Genomic DNA, 17232 nt, shown 5'->3' with positions numbered 1-17232 from the left:
TTGGGTGTGAGGTAGGAGCATCAGCCCAGAGTGGAGAGCAGTAGTCCATCAAGCTGTGGATGAATGCTTTATATGTGGTGAGAAGCCCAGTTGCAGATGGGACCAAGAAGGACAGGAAAGGAAGGATTTCGGATTTCGGACCAAGAAAGGACATTGCACAACGCTGGATGCCCAGTCGGTGAATGCCTTTGGAGGCCAGCATGGAAATGTGGTTTTCCCAGGAAACATCATGGCAGATAGTGAGACCCAAAAGTTTGAGTGACAGAACCTATTTGAGAGCATTTTTGAGGAAGTAGATGGGAGGGTTTTCTAGATGGTCTTTTCAGATAGACACAGTGAGTGTGTGAGATTTGTCACGATTGAAAGTCATGTTCCACTTGTTTGACGAGTTTGTGATTTTATCCGGTCTGCAGAGAGTGAAGAGGCTGCTGCCTGCCAATCTCAAGGTTGAGATATGAAGCGGCAGAGGGTGGTAGCATCAGCAAAAAGAAAAAGATTGAGAGGACTTCCCAGAGAGTCGGATAGATCATTAATGAAGACCAGAAAAAGCACAGGGCCCAGTACACTGTCTCGATCACTGAAGCCAAGACAGGAAGGGGAGATGAGAGAATTCCATTCAGGGCCACAGGTTTACTATGACCAGAGTGGAAGTCCAAAAGCCATGCGTGGAGATTGTCATGGATTCCTCAAGAGGAGAGTTCGGTGAGCAGCGCAATGTGCCCGGCCGTATTGAAGGCACGACATATGTCGAGGGACATGGCTCTGATTTCCTGTTTAGCACTGAGGACTTACATTCATTTTTGAGACAGCAGGAGCAGCCTGTCCAGATTAGATTGGCGTGGTCTGAATCAAAAATGATGATCACAGATCAAGCAATTGGAGAAGAGAAATTATTTAATATCAGAAGCAATAATGGAATTCCATGATCTTGCTGATGATTGGGAGCAGGCTGATTGGTCTGTAGTTTCAGGGATCTGTTTTTGCACATTTTTAGTGTAAAGCGGTAATGTTGGCTGATTTCCAAGCTGATGGCAGATGACCTTGAGCAAAAGAGAGGGTGAAGAGAACAGAGAGAGGGAGTGAAAGAGCAGAAGAACAGGATTTTAGGACCCGTGGGCTGATCCAGCAGGTCCAGTTGCAGAATCCGAGTCGAGGGTTGGCAGAAACTTTTCCACCTTGTCAGGAGGAAAGGACACAGAGTCCAGGAGCAGCTGGGTACGACTGGGTACAGTGGGTGCAGAGAGGGATGGGTTTGGGACACAAGATTTGGAGGCAAACACAGAGTTGAGGCATTCAGATTTTTCACGTGCGATAGTGATAGTCTGAGCAACAGGAAATCCGGATGAACACGAAAACCCTTCCCAAGTACTTAAAAAAACATTCCAAGGAATATCACGACAAACAAGCTTCAGGTGGAGGCTGTCAGAGGTTCAGTGATGATTCTAAAACGATCCCTTGGAACAAAGCTATGAGAATGAAGCTTCACAAACTGGTTCATGAATAATAATTCTTTCCTGTAAAAGGAGGTGGAGATTTTGAGTTCTGGGATAACTTTTTTTTTTGTTCTCTTTTTTTTTTTTGATGGTTACTCGTATTTAGGAATTTTGTTTTCTGTCTGGTTTATTTATTTTTCTTGTCCCTTTTTGGTTTTGCTCAGACGGCATCTTTCCATGGCAGTTTGAACATCAATTTTTCATCAATATTTGCTGTAGTCCATGTTTCATTGGCATGTGTTATACGGGGACAACACCCTTGTTGTAAAATGGTTGCAGAAGAAGCCTCCTGCCGATGTTTTTCATGAAACTTGAATTTGTGAAGGGTTTCGCAATAAAGAGAGGTATTTAAAGCACAAATGCACCGTCTGTGTTGTTACCCTGCGCTGGCGAAGCAAAAAGCGGAGTTAAGCATTCAGGTACGTATTCAGTTACGTACGTGTGTGTGCCGTACATGTGCTGTATCTGCATTTTTAAAATTCATTTTCTTCACAACCGTTCGTCCAATTGACATGAAATTTTTACCATAGGAGCGCCTTCTCTTGTGGTATATTGCAATGATTATTATGACGTCATAGGTTACGTGGTATGGACGCCATGTTGGAAAAACGTTACACCTCTGTCTCCCAAACCGCTCAATGGAAAAATTTGAAACGGCTCATTGTCAAGTTCTGACCATGGGGAATAATATATTTTGATGGTGATGTCATCGGTGCCTTAGTTATTACGTCTTAATTCGACAAGTACAAGTACATTCGCTTGATCTGATCAGTATGAATAAAAAAAAATTCCTCTGCAACTGTTGGACCAATGGACACGAAATTTTCAGAATATGTGCGGCTCCTTCTGTAGAATTTTTAAATTATAATTATAACGTGATAGGTCACGTGGTACAGACACCATCTTGGAAAAAATCGAAAAGAGTTGCACCTCTATATCTTTGAAACCGCTCTATGGAAAAAATTGAAACATGGCTCATTGTCAAGTCCTCCCTTTGGGGAAAAATATATGTTTGATGATGGCATCTGTGCCTTCGTTATGACGTCATAATTCGACAAGTACAACACGTATCCAATCATTGTGATTTTTTTTTTCTCAGCAACTGTTGGTCTGATGGGCATGAAATTTTCACCATAGGATCAATTCCTTTGGTGAAACCCCGCTCTGCGTGGGGTCTGGCACCCTGCTCTGCTCACCAAACTCTCCTCTTTTGGTATCCATGGAAATCTCCACGCATGGCTGGCGGACTTCCTCTCTAGTCGTAGTCAACGTGTGGCCCTGAATGGGTTTCTCTCATCTCCTCTTCCTGTTCAGGCTGGAGTTCCACATGGCAGTGTTCTGGGCCCTGTGCTTTTTCTGGTCTTCATCAATGATCTCTCTGACTCTCTTGAAAATCATGTGTATCTCTTTGCTGATGACTCTACTCTCTGTCGCTCCATTCTTCATCCCTCAGATCGGCAGTCTGCAGCCTCCTCACTCTCTGCAGACCTGGACAAAATCACAGACTGGGCAAACAAGTGGAGCATGTCTTTCAATCCTGACAAATCTCACACTCTTACGATGTCTCTCCGAAAAGACCGACTGGACAACCCTCCCATCCACTTTCTGAATAATCCTCTCCAAGAAGTTCAGTCACTCAAGCTTTTGGGTCTCACTATCTGCCATGATCTTTCCTGGGAAAACCACATTTCAAATCTGGCCTCCAAAGCCAGTCGCGGACTGGGCATCCTCCATCGTGCGAAGTCCTTCCTTGGCACACCTGAGCTCCTCACCACATACAAGGCTTTCATCCGCAGCTCAATGGAATACTGCTCTCCCCTCTGGGCTGGTGCTCCTGCCTCACACCTAGCTCGTCTTCACGCTGTTGAAACCAAAGCATTCAGAATCATTGGAATCTCCCGCGATGAAGTTAACTCCAAGGGCCTCTCACTCACTCACCGCAGGCAGGTTGGTGGTCTTTCCGTCTTCTACCGACTCCTCTCTGGCCTTGCCCCCCCAGCTCTCTTTGGGCTCTGTCCCACAAATATTCCTACAGGTCGCACAAGATCTGCCTGCAACCCTCTTATGGTCAAACTGCCAAAATCAAGACTCTCTGCTCACCTTCACTCCTTCATTCCTCTTTTCTCCCACCTCTGGAACAAACTCCCTCACTCTCTTCAATCCCACTCCACCCTCCAGGTCTTTAAAACAGCTGTTCAACACTATCTCTTATCTTCCCCCATCCAAAACCTTGATCTTTTCTACCCCTGCTAATTTCACCCCAATTCCACTTTTTTGAAATACCAACCTCTGTCCTGGAAGTCCTTGGTGTCCTTGTGTTTTATACTTCTCCCTCCCCCCCCCCCTTCCCACGCCTCCTCCCCCCAAGCCCTCTCCCTTCCACACATCTCCCTGCTCTCAAATGTTGTGTTTGTGTGCTTCCTCTTCTCTCCCCATCTTGTCTTCCGCTCCCTCTTTTTATATATTTTGTTTGTCTGGTTGATTTGTTTGTGAAGTGAATGTTAGCTCTTTCACGGGCCTCGATTCAGTAGACAAAAACAAACAAACAAAAAAAAAAACTATCACTGATACAAACCCAGACCCTGCCTATCAGTGGGATGCAAATCCGGATCCGGCCCATCAGTGGGATACAAATCTGGATCCGGCCCATCTGTGGGATTCAAATCCGGATCAGGCCTATCAGACTCAAAGTAAGACGTGCATTTATTTCTACATAACTCAGGCCATGATCTTCCTCTTTGGACAAAAACACCAACAAGAGCAAATGAGCCACATGCTGCAGATTCAAGGTGTACGCAATCTTCAGAGTCCCAGGAATCATCTTTCCGGCCCTGGAAACTGAGTCGCCCCCAGCACCATCGTGTGACTCCACATCTGGTGCCTCTTCTTCAATGATACTTCTACCGGTGCTGGTCCCGGCTAATGACTTAGAACCTGCTCGCAGAACTACAGACGGTTCTTCTTATGAAACACCGGGATGAGACCCCTGTCGCGCATTGATCGATCACCGTACCAAGGAAATACCTGGATGAGACCCCTATCGTGCATTGATGGATCACCCTACCTGTGAAACTCCTGGATGAGACCGCTATCGGGCATTGATGGATCAACTTACCTGTGAAACACCGGGATGAGCCCCATATCGCGCATTGATGGATCACCCTACCTGTGAAACACAGGGATGAGCCCCCTATCACGCATTGATGGATCACCCTACCTGTGAAACCCCTGGATGAGACCCCTATCGGGCATTGATAGATCACCCTACCTGTGAAACGCCGGGATGAGCCCTCTATCGCGCATTGATGGATCACCCTACCTGTGAAACCCCTGGATGAGACCCCTATCGGGCATTGATAGATCACCCTACCTGTGAAGCGCCGGGATGAGCCCTCTATCACGCATTGATGGATCACCCTACCTGTGAAACACAGGTATGAGCCCCCTATCGCGCATTGATGGATCACCCTACCTGTGAAACACCGGGATGAGCCCCCTATCACGCATTGATGGATCACCCTACCTGTGAAACACCTGGATGAGTCCCCTATCAGGCATTGATGGATCAACTTACCTGTGAAACACCGGGATGAGCCCCCTATCGCGCGTTGATGGATCACCCTACCTGTGAAACACCGGGATGAGCCCCCTATCGCGCATTGATGGATCACCCTACCTGTGAAACACCGGGATGAGCCCCTCACCGTGCATTGATGGATCACCCTACCTGTGAAACACCTGGATGAGCCCCCTATCAGACATTGATGGATCATCCTACCTGTAAAACACTGAGATGACGTCATCACGCCAGTTATTTCATGATGATTTTATCCCTGTGTTTTGATTGGATGGAAGAGATTTCCACGAAGATTTGAGATTAAAACCTCCGTGGGAAACAATGAGAACCTGCCGTTTTGGGTGTGAACCCTTCATCAGAGCAAAAGAGAGTTACACCCAAAAGGTTACCTGGTCATGTTTCCAACGGTGTGATTCGCGATACCTGATGAACGTTCTGTTAATTCCATCCATGGTTCCACATTCTTCCTGTGATCCGATCCAAACACACTCTCACCTTCACTATTAACGCTCGTTGTCCATTTCAGGTAAACACAAAGGGTTTCATCTAACTGGAGGGACTTTTCACTCACACATCCATTCAATGACGGTTGAAGAAGAAGAATCCGTATTGTATCGGGAGGACAGTGAAGAGTTCGGGTTAAAGTTAATTTCATATTAAATAAGATAAACGATGAACTTGTTAAATTATATAAACCTTATTATAATATAAACATTAATCATTAATCACATCGTCATGAACAGGTAAATGATTTGATTGATTAGAACCAAAAATAACCGGATCAGTTCATGATGAAAGTTTATTTCACTAAATGTACAAAATGAACGGAATCATCATCATCCCAAACCCCAATATCGGGTCTAACGGGGTCCATGAAGTTCCCCCTGAACACGTGCAGGACCCGCGAGTCCCCAAAACACGTCAACACTCCCGCCTCACAATCCAAGAAGAACCCAAACCGTTCATGATCCCCCGGCACGGACAGGGAGGTACATTGTTTGTTGTGATGTGCGGAGAATTTGTTATTAGATTCAATTAAACACCAAGACTCGGGATTCCCTCCCAACCCGCACTTTCCCCCTTTTCTCCCCATGGAGTTCAAACAGATCCCGATTCCCCACGAACGACTCAACCCCACATCGACCTCCCAGTAATAACGACCTGAGGAGAAACACTCACAAGAAACAACTTGTTCACAAACATCAAACCGATCAGGATGTTCCGGGTACTTTTTCCCGGTCCAGGTTCGGGTCGCCGTCCTGAGATCCCCGGAGATCTTGTTCTGTCGATGTGCAGAGTTTGTGTCCACACTCGGGCACCGTCCATCTGCGGACACGACACGGGGTCGCAGACATTGTTAGACAAACGGACAAAAACACAAACACATTTATCTTTTTATAAACTTTGGGAATCACATTGATCATAAAAACTTTTATTACAACAATTGTTTTAATTTATTTATCTCATCACCAACAACTTACATTATTTATTTATTTTCTTCATCGCCAACAACTTATATTATTTATTGATTTACCTCACCACCAACAACTTATATTATTTATTTATTTACTACATTACCAACAACTTATATTATTTATTTATTTACTAAACAACCAACAACTTATTTATTTAATAAACTACCAACAAGTTATATTATTTATTTACTAAACTACCAACAACTTATATTATTTATTACTAAACTACCACCAACTTAATTTATTTATTTACTAAACTACCAACAACTTTATTTATTTACTTCACTTTCAGCAGCGTATATTATTTATTTATTTACTTCACCACCAACAGCTTATATTATTTATATATTTATTTATGAGGTGGGGTATTATATAAAGTGGGGTGGGGCAGAGACAGAGGGGAGTACCCGGTGTAACACGAAATCGCTTCCTGATGGGAATATTGTTGCGGTTGTGCCATAAAGGCAAACCCCCTCTGGTTCGTTGCACGACAACATGGAGCCTGCATTAGTCAGTTATGTCTTATTAAATGTAAAGATTAGCCCTTCCCATTGTGTAGTAATCAAAACCAATATGCGTTGAAGTTAGGCAGGATGTCAAACCTTGGTTGGTTAAGGCGTGGCCATACACCAGATGTGCAGAGAGGCATGGCCAAAAGCATGACCCACGTGACCAATGGCGAGCCAGGAATCCGTCGCCATGATGCGGCAAACCTCAGCCGATGGGAGGCTGTGGAACATTTTGAGGGGCGTGGGCGGATCTGGTAAAAGCCCACGCGGATTGCAATTCATTCTCGGTTGGACACGTGATGTTGGATCGGCGTCAACGTGCGGAGGGTGTGGCGATCGGGCTGCGTGATCCTCGTTTCGTTTTTGTTGCGGTCTCATGGCGGTCTCGTCGCTCGCACTTCCGGGCTTGATTCCCGGTTCAGACTAAATTCCCGCTAGTAGGAATAAATGGAGAGTCTCTCGGGAGAGGATGGGGAGGGGTCTTTTTAATCTGTTAGTAAACCTCGGAAGAGAGAGAGGGGAGGCCAGGTGTCCTCTGATGAGGTGTCCCCAGTTGGGAAGCAAAAGCATAGGGCTTCCCTCTCCCTGGCCTCTGGCAACCCCGTTGATTCGCTCGATAAGTTTGTGGTCATTGTGGCGGCCGTTGAGAGGCCTAATCGTGTGGGTCCGTCCAACCCTATAAAGTTAGCAGAGCTCATAAAGAAAGAGTTCGGCGAAGTCGTGTCTGCGAAAGTGCTTCGGTCGGGCGACCTGCTCCTTGAGTGCAAGTCAGCCGGGCAAAGGGACAAGGTGTTGAAAGCAACCCATTTTGGTGAGGTCTGTGTTTCGTGTCAAATCCCGAAGTACATGAGAGAATGTCGTGGTGTCATCTATGGGGTGGATTCATCCATAGAAATTGAAGAGATTAAGAGTTATTTGGCCTCCAGTGGAGTGACTGAGGCTCGCCGTCTTACCACATTCAGGGATGGAGAGAAGGTGAACACCTTATCAGTCTTGCTGTCCTTCAGTGGTTCTTGCCTTCCATCAAAGGTAGTGCTCGGCTATTTAGCCTTCACGGTAAGAGATTACATACCGGCTCCTCTTAGATGCTACAAGTGTAAGAGGTTTGGGCATACGGCCCCAGCTTGTCCGGGCAAGGTTCACTGCAGCAGATGCAATGGCGATCATGAGCGTGGCGCTTGCCCGAGTGAGCAAATGCATTGTGGGAATTGTGGTGGGGTGCACAGCTCTGCTTTCCGAGGCTGCCCGGTTTTTCAAAAAGCAGCGCTAATTCAGCAGGTAAAGGTAAAGGAAAAATTAACTTACGCTGAAGCCGCTTCGAAAGTTTCTGGGACTAAACCTGCCTCGTGTGCAGGTTTGCGCAACTCTAATCCCATTGGCTCGGTGAAGGTCGCTACTAAAACAGTAGGAGTCCAGACTGAAACTGAGCGAGTCGAGTGTCGATCAGAGAGAGCCAAATCTGATTCAGATTTAAATATTTCAAAAGACGCGTTTATTGCGTTTATTTCCGAATCTATCAACTGCTCTGCAGTAGCGTCAAGTCGAACGGACAAAATCCGTGCTGTGTCGGTTGCCGCGGCTAAGCATCTGGGTTGGGAGGAATTTTCCATTGGCCAGATCCACGCTCTGTTGGTTCACAAGAGGAGCGGGTCGAAGTCCAGGCCTCAGAAAGACCCCCCCTTTCTTGAGGACTGAGGCTCCTTCAATGGAATGCGAAAAGTTTACCTGCTCACGGTTCAGAGTTTATTAAATTTTTAAGTGATCTCATAGTAAAACCAGATATAATATGTGTCCAAGAAACTTGGTTGAAGAGCCACATTTCATATAGGATTCCAAATTATTTGTTAATTCGCAGGGTTAGAGCTAGGGGCAGTGGGGGGGGGGGGGGGATGTGGGGTTTTTGTGAGGTCAGGAGTTCCTCATAGGGTTATTGATTGTCATGGGGAGTTGGAGTGTAATGTGGTTTTATTTCCTAGCCCTAGTGAGACCTTCTCGGTGGTTAACTTTTATAATCCGTGTCTCTCTTTGAATGTTCTTGTGCTCTAAGAGGTTTTATGCAAATGCGAAGGGTCAATCTTTTGGTGCGGTGACTTCAACAGCCACAACACTCTATGGGGCTCTAAGCTCACGGACAGTAATGGTTCTTGTGTGGAGAAGGTGATGGACGACCTTGACTTAGTAATACTGAATGATGGTAGTGGAACTTTCATAAATCCTGGCTCTGGTCGGTCTTCCCCTCTTGACCTCATGATAATCTCTGCCTCGCTTGCAGCAAGGTGTGAATGGAGGGTTCTTCCAGACAGTCTGGGTAGTGACCACCTTCCGGTGTCCACTCACCTCAAATTGGAGAGAGATCTGGAGGGGTTGGATAGGCCTCCCTCTTGGAGTCTCTCCAGGGCTAATTGGGGTAAGTTTTCCAGATGTTGCTCCGAGGTGGTCAAGCCTGAATTATTTAACGAGAATCCTGATATCTTCAGTAATAGTTTAGTCAAAGGAGTTTATCGCAGTGCTCTCGAGTCTATCCCCACTTGTAAAGGTCAGATCCGTCAGAGAATTAAAGTTCCCTGGTGGAATGAGGAATGCACGAGGGCCATTAAGGCCAGAAAGTCTTCCTTTAAAAAAGTTTGGAAATCCTTGCTGCTTCAAGATGCCATCGAGTTCAAGAGAAGAAGAGCTCAAGCTCAGCGGGTAATTAAATGCGCCAAGTCAGAGTCTTGGCGAGCATTTTGCACGTCTATCAATCCGGACACCTCCATTAGTTCTGTTTGGCGTGGGTTAGAAGTATGTATGGTAGGAATGGTGGAGGGTGGTCGATAGCTTGGTTGGTCAGCAATAATGCCCCTGTTTATTCAAGCCAGGAGAAGGCCTCTGCTTTAGCATCCTTCTTTTCAGATCAGTCAGGTGATGATCCTGTCGATTCGGAGTCAGGTGAGGCCAAGCGTCAGTTTGTCTCCCAGCACAAAGACATTCTCTGTGATGTGAGCCCGGATAACTCCCCGCTTAACATGGATTTCTCTCTGGGTGAATTAAAGCAGGTCATTTCCAAGTCCAAGAATAGTGCTCCTGGCTCTAATTCGCTCACTCACTCCATGTTCAAGCACACGGATGACAGTGTCTTGGAAGTGTTTCAGGTGTTGATCAATAAGGTCTGGGCTTCAGGTAGGCTCCCTGGTGCTTGGAAGCATTCTATAATCATTCCTGTTCTAAAGCCTGGTAAGGATCCTACAGACCCATCCTCTTTCGCCCTATAGCTCTTATTTCTGTTGTTAGCAAACTTATGGAGGAGATGGTTAATGAACGCCTGATATTTTACTTAGAAAAGAATAATCTGCTTAATAGATGTCAGAGTGGATTCAGGAGGGGTCGGTCCTCTTCAGATCAAATAGTCTCTCTGGCGAATGACATTAGGAAGGCTTTCATTGGCCGTGAGTCGGTGCTGGGGGTTTTCCTTGATATTCAGAAGGCCTATGATTCTGTCTGGAGGGACGGTCTTCTGTTTAAGATTCACCAGTTAGGCATCAGGGGCAGACTTTTCTGGTGGGTCCGTGATTTCCTGTCTGGCAGATATTTTCAAGTGCGTGTTGGTGCTGCTCTGTCCTCCGTGTTTCTCACTAAAAAGGGTATTCCTCAGGGTAGTTGTATTAGTCCCACCCTTTTCAATATAATGATAAATGATTTTGCCTCTCTTCCAGGGGTGCGGGGCAATTTGTCATTGTTTGCTGATGATATAGCTATCTGGGTTTGGGGCAGGAACTGTGCGTTCATCTCCAAGCGCCTTCAGGCTGATGTTGTCAGTATTGAGCAGTGGGCTGCAAAATGGGGTTTTGCCATCTCTGGGCCTAAGTCTAAGCTTGGAATCTTTACTCTCAAGAGAAAGGTTGAGGACGTCAGATTAACAGTCAATGGCACGGCCCTAAAAGTCTCTCCAGTGGTCCCCTTTTTTGGGGTGATCTTTGATAAGGGCTTAACCTGGAATGGCCATTGTGCCAAACTTGTAGCTAAGTGCTCGAAGGGTCTCAACCTTCTCCGTTGTATCTCAGGCACTTCTTGGGGTGCCCACCAGGATAGCCTCCTTATCTTGTACAGAGCTCTAATACGTTCGCACTTTGATTACGGGTGTCAAGCCCTTTGGGACATGTCCCTGTCCATCCGGAGGAGGTTGGAAGGAGTTCAGTCCAAAGCTCTCCGCATATGTCTTGGTGCCTTTAAAAGCTCTCCAGTGAGCGCTCTCCTGGTTGAAGTGGGTGAGCTGCCTTTGTCACTTCGATGGGAAGTGTCTATTCTCAAATACTGGTCCAAATGCATTTCCTTCGGGGTAAATCATCCTGGCAGTTCTCTGTTCCTGGATTGCTGGGAGTATCATGCTCTCGGTAATCTTCGTCGGCTCCCCCCTTTTGGTCTCAAGTGTGTTAGGGCGGTTAAAGGGTTGGGGATGGACCTCCCCCCGGTTAACACAGCCAATAAAGTGTCCCTATGGCCGCCTTGGACCCTCGTGGTTCCTAGAATTCACTTGGATTTACAGAGTATGACAGACAAGGACAATCCCGTCGCGACAAGTAACATGGCTGTGGAATTCATTCACAAGTTCTGGAGTCAATCTCTCCATGCTTATGCAGATGGCTCCAAAGATCCGCGTCTTGGCCATACTGCGGCTGCCTTCTGCATCCCTGATGTGAAGGTGACCAAGGCTTTCAGGCTTTCAGACCACCTGTCGGTATTTTCGGCAGAACTTTATGCAATTGTTTTGGCTCTTCAATGGATTATCGACTTTTATCCCCTCAGCGCGGTCATATTTTCCGACTCTCTCTCGGCTCTGATAGCGCTTAGGTCGTTCCAGCCTGGCAGTAGGAACAAATTGGTTCTTGAGGTAATTCATCTCGTAAATTTGGCCCAGTGGAGGGGCACGGTCGTCGATCTATGCTGGGTCCCGGCCCATGTGGGCATTGCAGGCAACGAAGTGTGTGATCAGGCGGCCAAACGCGCCCTCAATCTGGATTTCGAAACCCCGGTTCCGCTAGGCCAGGCAGACCTCTCTAATTTAATTAAACAGAAAATTAATGTTATATGGCAAAGTCAGTGGGACTCCTCCCCTAAGGGGAGGTGGTGTCACAAGGTGCATCCATCGATCGTGTCCTTGGGGTCGTCTCCCCGGCTCCCTCGCAGGGAGCAGTCTATCTTATCTCGACTTAGAATTGGACATTGTTTTCTCAATTTTTATCTTCACAGGATCGGGTGCCATCCCTCAGGGTGGTGCGATCGGTGTAAGGTTCCCGAAGATCTGGACCATGTTTTTTCCTTTTGTCCGCGTTATAATAACGCTAGATCTCGTCTTCAGCTTTCTGTCCGCGGAATGGGGATCACATGGTCAGGTCTGCCGGAAGCCTTTTGCTGGCTGGATCTGAAACATCCTGGGTTTTGTAGAACAGTTTTAAAGTTTATCAAAGAGACGGGGTTCGCAGTGTGAGTCTCTAGTTTTTCTCGTGTTAATCTTCTGGTTGGTTTGTTTGGATGTTAGGGTGCGTGGCATATATAAAGCCTCGCGGCTCTGAAAGCGCCAGTAAACCTCAAAAAAGAAGAAGATGAAGACATTGCTTTGGGTTTATGTTGCTGTTGTTTATGCAAGTTGTGTTGTCACTTCCGTTGGCGGTTGGGCACCATATTCACATGCTTGAACTTCCGCCTTCTTCCCACGAAACTGTTTTACCCGCGACGAACGAAAGAACTGATCGGCTCCATTTTCCATGATTTCTCTTTAATTCCCGACCCTTGGATCGAGGTGAGCTAAATCTCCATTTATTGTTGAACTTCTTGAAGTAACTTGAGGTAAATTATTGTATTGTTTGGATGCAAAACGTATCATATTAACTTTGTGTAAAGCATGCAGAAAGTTCATTTTGCCGCCGTAACGTCAGCAACGACATTTATTGAATGGCTGAATTTTTACTTTTCACTTTTTACGTGAATTAAAAACAAGATTTTGAAACCAAGAAAAGTCTCGTGACCTCTGAGGATTATAGACGTAAAGTGTGATAACAGCTTCAGATGGGAATGATTTATGGATGTGGATGAGGTTTATGGATGGGGATCAGGTTTATCGATGGGGATCAGGTTTATCGGTGGCAATCAGGTTTATCGGTGGGGATCAGGTTTATGGATGGGGATAAGGTTTATCGGTGGGGATCAGGTTTATCGGTGGGGATCAGGTTTATCGGTGGGGATCAGGTTTATCGGTGGGGATCAGGTTTATCGGTGGGGATCAGGTTTATCGGTGGCGATTAGGTTTATGGATGGGGATCAGGTTTATGGATGGGGATCAGGTTTATGGATGGGGATAAGGTTTATGGATGGGGATAAGGTTTATGGATGGGGATAAGGTTTATGGATGGGGATCAGGTTTATGGATGGGGATAAGGTTTATGGATGGGGATAAGGTTTATGGATGGGGATCAGGTTTATGGATGGGGATCAGGTTTATGGATGGGGATCAGGTTTATGGATGGGGATAAGGTTTATGGATGGGGATCAGGTTTATGGATGGGGATAAGGTTTATGGATGGGGATCAGGTTTATGGATGGGGATCAGGTTTATGGATGGGGATAAGGTTTATGGATGGGGATAAGGTTTATGGATGGGGATCAGGTTTATGGATGGGGATCAGGTTTATGGATGGGGATAAGGTTTATGGATGGGGATCAGGTTTATGGATGGGGATAAGGTTTATGGATGGGGATCAGGTTTATGGATGGGGATCAGGTTTATGGATGGCGATCAGGTTTATGGATGGGGATCAGGTTTATGGATGGGGATAAGGTTTATGGATGGGGATAAGTTTTATGGATGGGGATAGGGTTTATGGATGGGGATCAGGTTTATTGATGGGGATCAGGTTTATGGATGGGGATAGGGTTTAAGGATGGGGTCATATTTATGGATGGGGGATCATGTGTATGGATGGGGATCATGTGTATTCGGGTGTCACTAGTAATAGGCCGTGAGCCAGACCCTGTATTTTGGGGTCACCGGTACCATCTGATGGGAATAATTCTCATTGTAATTTTTGGAAAGGTATACATCTGTAGAGTCAGAAAATATGTGATAGCATTGCATTGGTGGTAGCTTTTTGTATTTTATGAGTCGTTTAGTAACCCGTTATCAAAAGACTTTTTCCGAAACTAGCGTAATACAGAAAAAGACATCCTATTTAAAACTAATAGTTCTCTCTTGTTATATGCTATATCATCTTGAAAATTGTTTGGTTCACAGCTAATGTTATATGCTTTTCAAAACAGTTATTAAAATTAGCCTAGTATTTGGTGTTCGCAATTACAGGCAGTGATGGTTTGGCGGTGATAAATTGCAGAATATTTGATTTCGTTTTCATAAAAGAGGTAAGAAAGTTTTGATTGCACATAAACTAATTGATTGATACCATGTTAAGATATGTAAATTTGAAGAAATTCAATCATAAACTGTAATAAAAACATATTTGTTAAGTAAAATATACAACATAAATGTTATTGTTATTATCTTTACCCCCCTCCCCCTCCCAACACCCAAAAAGAAAAACATACGGTAAATCAAGAATGATGTTTTACCTTTAATTTTTCTTGCATACAATCTACAGATACATTGATAAATACAACTAAAATGCTTTGAAGGTGCATGATTTTATGTCTGAATATTATGTATAAATATGTATAATGTATAAATCATGTATCAATGCATAGCATTATGTATAAATGTATGTATTATCATGTGTAAATCATGTATAAATCATATATAAATAATATAATTTTTTGAACGTACTTTTTTAAACAGAATATTTAATCTGATTTTCTGTTTCAGGTATTTTGGTGGTTGGAAGTGAAAGCAGTTCTGCACAAGAAGTGGAATAGCTGACCCCTTTGCTTCAGAATGGAAAAGCTGCCTCAGTACAATAAATCTGTGAAAAATCAGTGTATCATACACATGCCAGCATTCAAAGAAGAAAATGAACATTTGGTCAGTCCTCAATGCTATGACTCATGAGCTAGACTACGGATTTTTATGTTAAGAAAATAGGCCTTTTATGTTTTGAAAAGCGGGAATTTTTTTTTTTTATGTGAAAAAATCCCGAAATATTTTTTTCCCCCGTTTTATTCATTTTTTATTATTACCAAGTTTTTCAGAAATCAGTCAAAAAAAGAACAAAAAATGGTAAGCTTTTTCCTGCACAACATTAAGCACCCTGGGCTAGTAAACAGGTAAAAAATGACGTTCAGGTACCTTTATTGCAACCGCATTGTTTGATAAGTAGAGGACTAGAAGAAATTGACAAGACCCTTTTAGGAACGGTTAAAGTAGGTGTTTGAAATCATTATCTTGGTAATGTCCTCCTTGGTGAGGCGGTGTCGGCGGTCGGTGAGGACATTTCTGTAGACGGAGAAGGACCTTTCCACGTCGACGCTGACGATGGGGCAGTACCTCAAGAGGGGGATGTCAGCAAGCTTGACTCCAGCCGGCACACCAACCTCAGATCCGTGCTGATCTCCATCCAGGATCAAAGCCACTGTCCTCAGCACACCAATGTCGGGATTGCGCTGCAGCACCGCCTTGAACTTGGTGAGCAGGATCTCCTTACGGCAGCCTTGGATCTTTTCGAGCTCCTCCTTGGCCTGATCAAGGAGCTGGAAGGCCTTGGCCAGCTCCATGCCGGCCTCCTCCAGCTGCTTAAGGATCTTCGGGATGAACGACACGTGGGCATTTAAGAAGACCAAACTGAGCTTGATGTCCGCCTTTTCGAACAGGTCCTTGGCACTCCGGATTGCCATCGCGTCGTCATCGTTCAGCTGGTCCACAATGTCCTTGACGGCCTCGAAATGCTCGGCGTAAAACACCGCGGCGTCGATCCATGTCCCCCACCGAGTCAGAATGGGCTCCGAGGGGAGAGAAAGATTGGGCTGCTGCTCCTTCCAAAAGACAACACGCGACGGGGCTTTGACGAACACCTTCTTCGTCGTGGCAGTCAGGTCGTTGACGTCCTTGAACATTTCTCGGACTGTCTCGCAGACATGGTGGAGCGCGTGGGCAACGCAAGTCACATGCAGCAAGTCCGGGAAGAGTTCCTTCAGGGCATGGCCGGCCTTGATCATATAGGCCGCGGCGTCGCTGACGAGGACCTTGAGGCACTCCGGCTTGAAATCGGGCCAAAGATAGCGCAGCGTGTCATTGACTGCACGCACGATCTCCCCGGAGTTAGTCTTCTCCAGAAACATGCACTGGACGAGGTGGGGACGAAAGTACCCCTCCTTGGACAAGCGTCCTGCGATGATGTTGGCCACATATCGACCTGCCGAATCGGTTGTCTCATCGACGGACAGCCAGATGGGCTGCTGTCCGAGGTCGGCACGGATCCCCGCCAAGGCCTCGTCGTAGCACTTGTCGAGGTAGTGCTTTCGAATCCAGCTTTCATCGGGGATCTGGAGAGTGATGTGCTTCTCCAGGAACGACCGGAGGGCAGGGTTTTCCAATTTCGACCATGGGATGCCAGCGGCCAGCATGGCCTGGCACAGCTCCTGAGCCACGACGTCGCACTTGTGCCTCTTTCCGCCACCAAAGTCCTCCATGGTGGCTTGCGTGACCGTCCTCTTCTTCTTCAAGGCCAAGTTGCTCTTGTGGCGGTCTCCTCGGACATGTTGGGCCAGCTCAGACTTCTGCTTCGCCCGGAAAGTCTTTTCACAAGCTCGACAGAAAGCCGTGTCACTCGACACGTACTTGAAGGTGGCCCCATCGCCGCCAGCGTTGAATTCCTTCAGCCACTTGTCACAAAGAGCAGCACTCATCTTGATAGGAGACTTGTTCACACTTTGTGTACACTCTCTCACTGTAGTACACCGCCTCACTGCTGTACACGCTGGGGACGCAACGCACGCAAGTGGACGCAACGTTTTGTTTTTGAGATCGATTGCAGTTTAAAATTTCGATCGCAGTTAAAAATTTCGATCGCAGTTTAAAATTTCGAAAAATTCCCTAATTTTTTTTAGCATTGCCAGACATTTTCGACCAAAAAGGGCATTTTATTTTATTTTTCCCCAAAAAGGGCGAAATTCTTTTTTTCTCCGCAAATAGCAAAATAATTTTTTTGCGCGCAAAAAAGCTGTTTTATGTGAAAAAATATTTATTTATTTTTCACATAAAA

The sequence above is a fragment of the Myxine glutinosa genome, chromosome 1 (genome assembly GCF_964187855.1).
Source record: "Myxine glutinosa chromosome 1, kmMyxGlut1.1, whole genome shotgun sequence".
NCBI lineage: Eukaryota > Metazoa > Chordata > Myxini > Myxiniformes > Myxinidae > Myxine > Myxine glutinosa.
Note: the sequence above shows the minus strand (reverse complement) of the source record.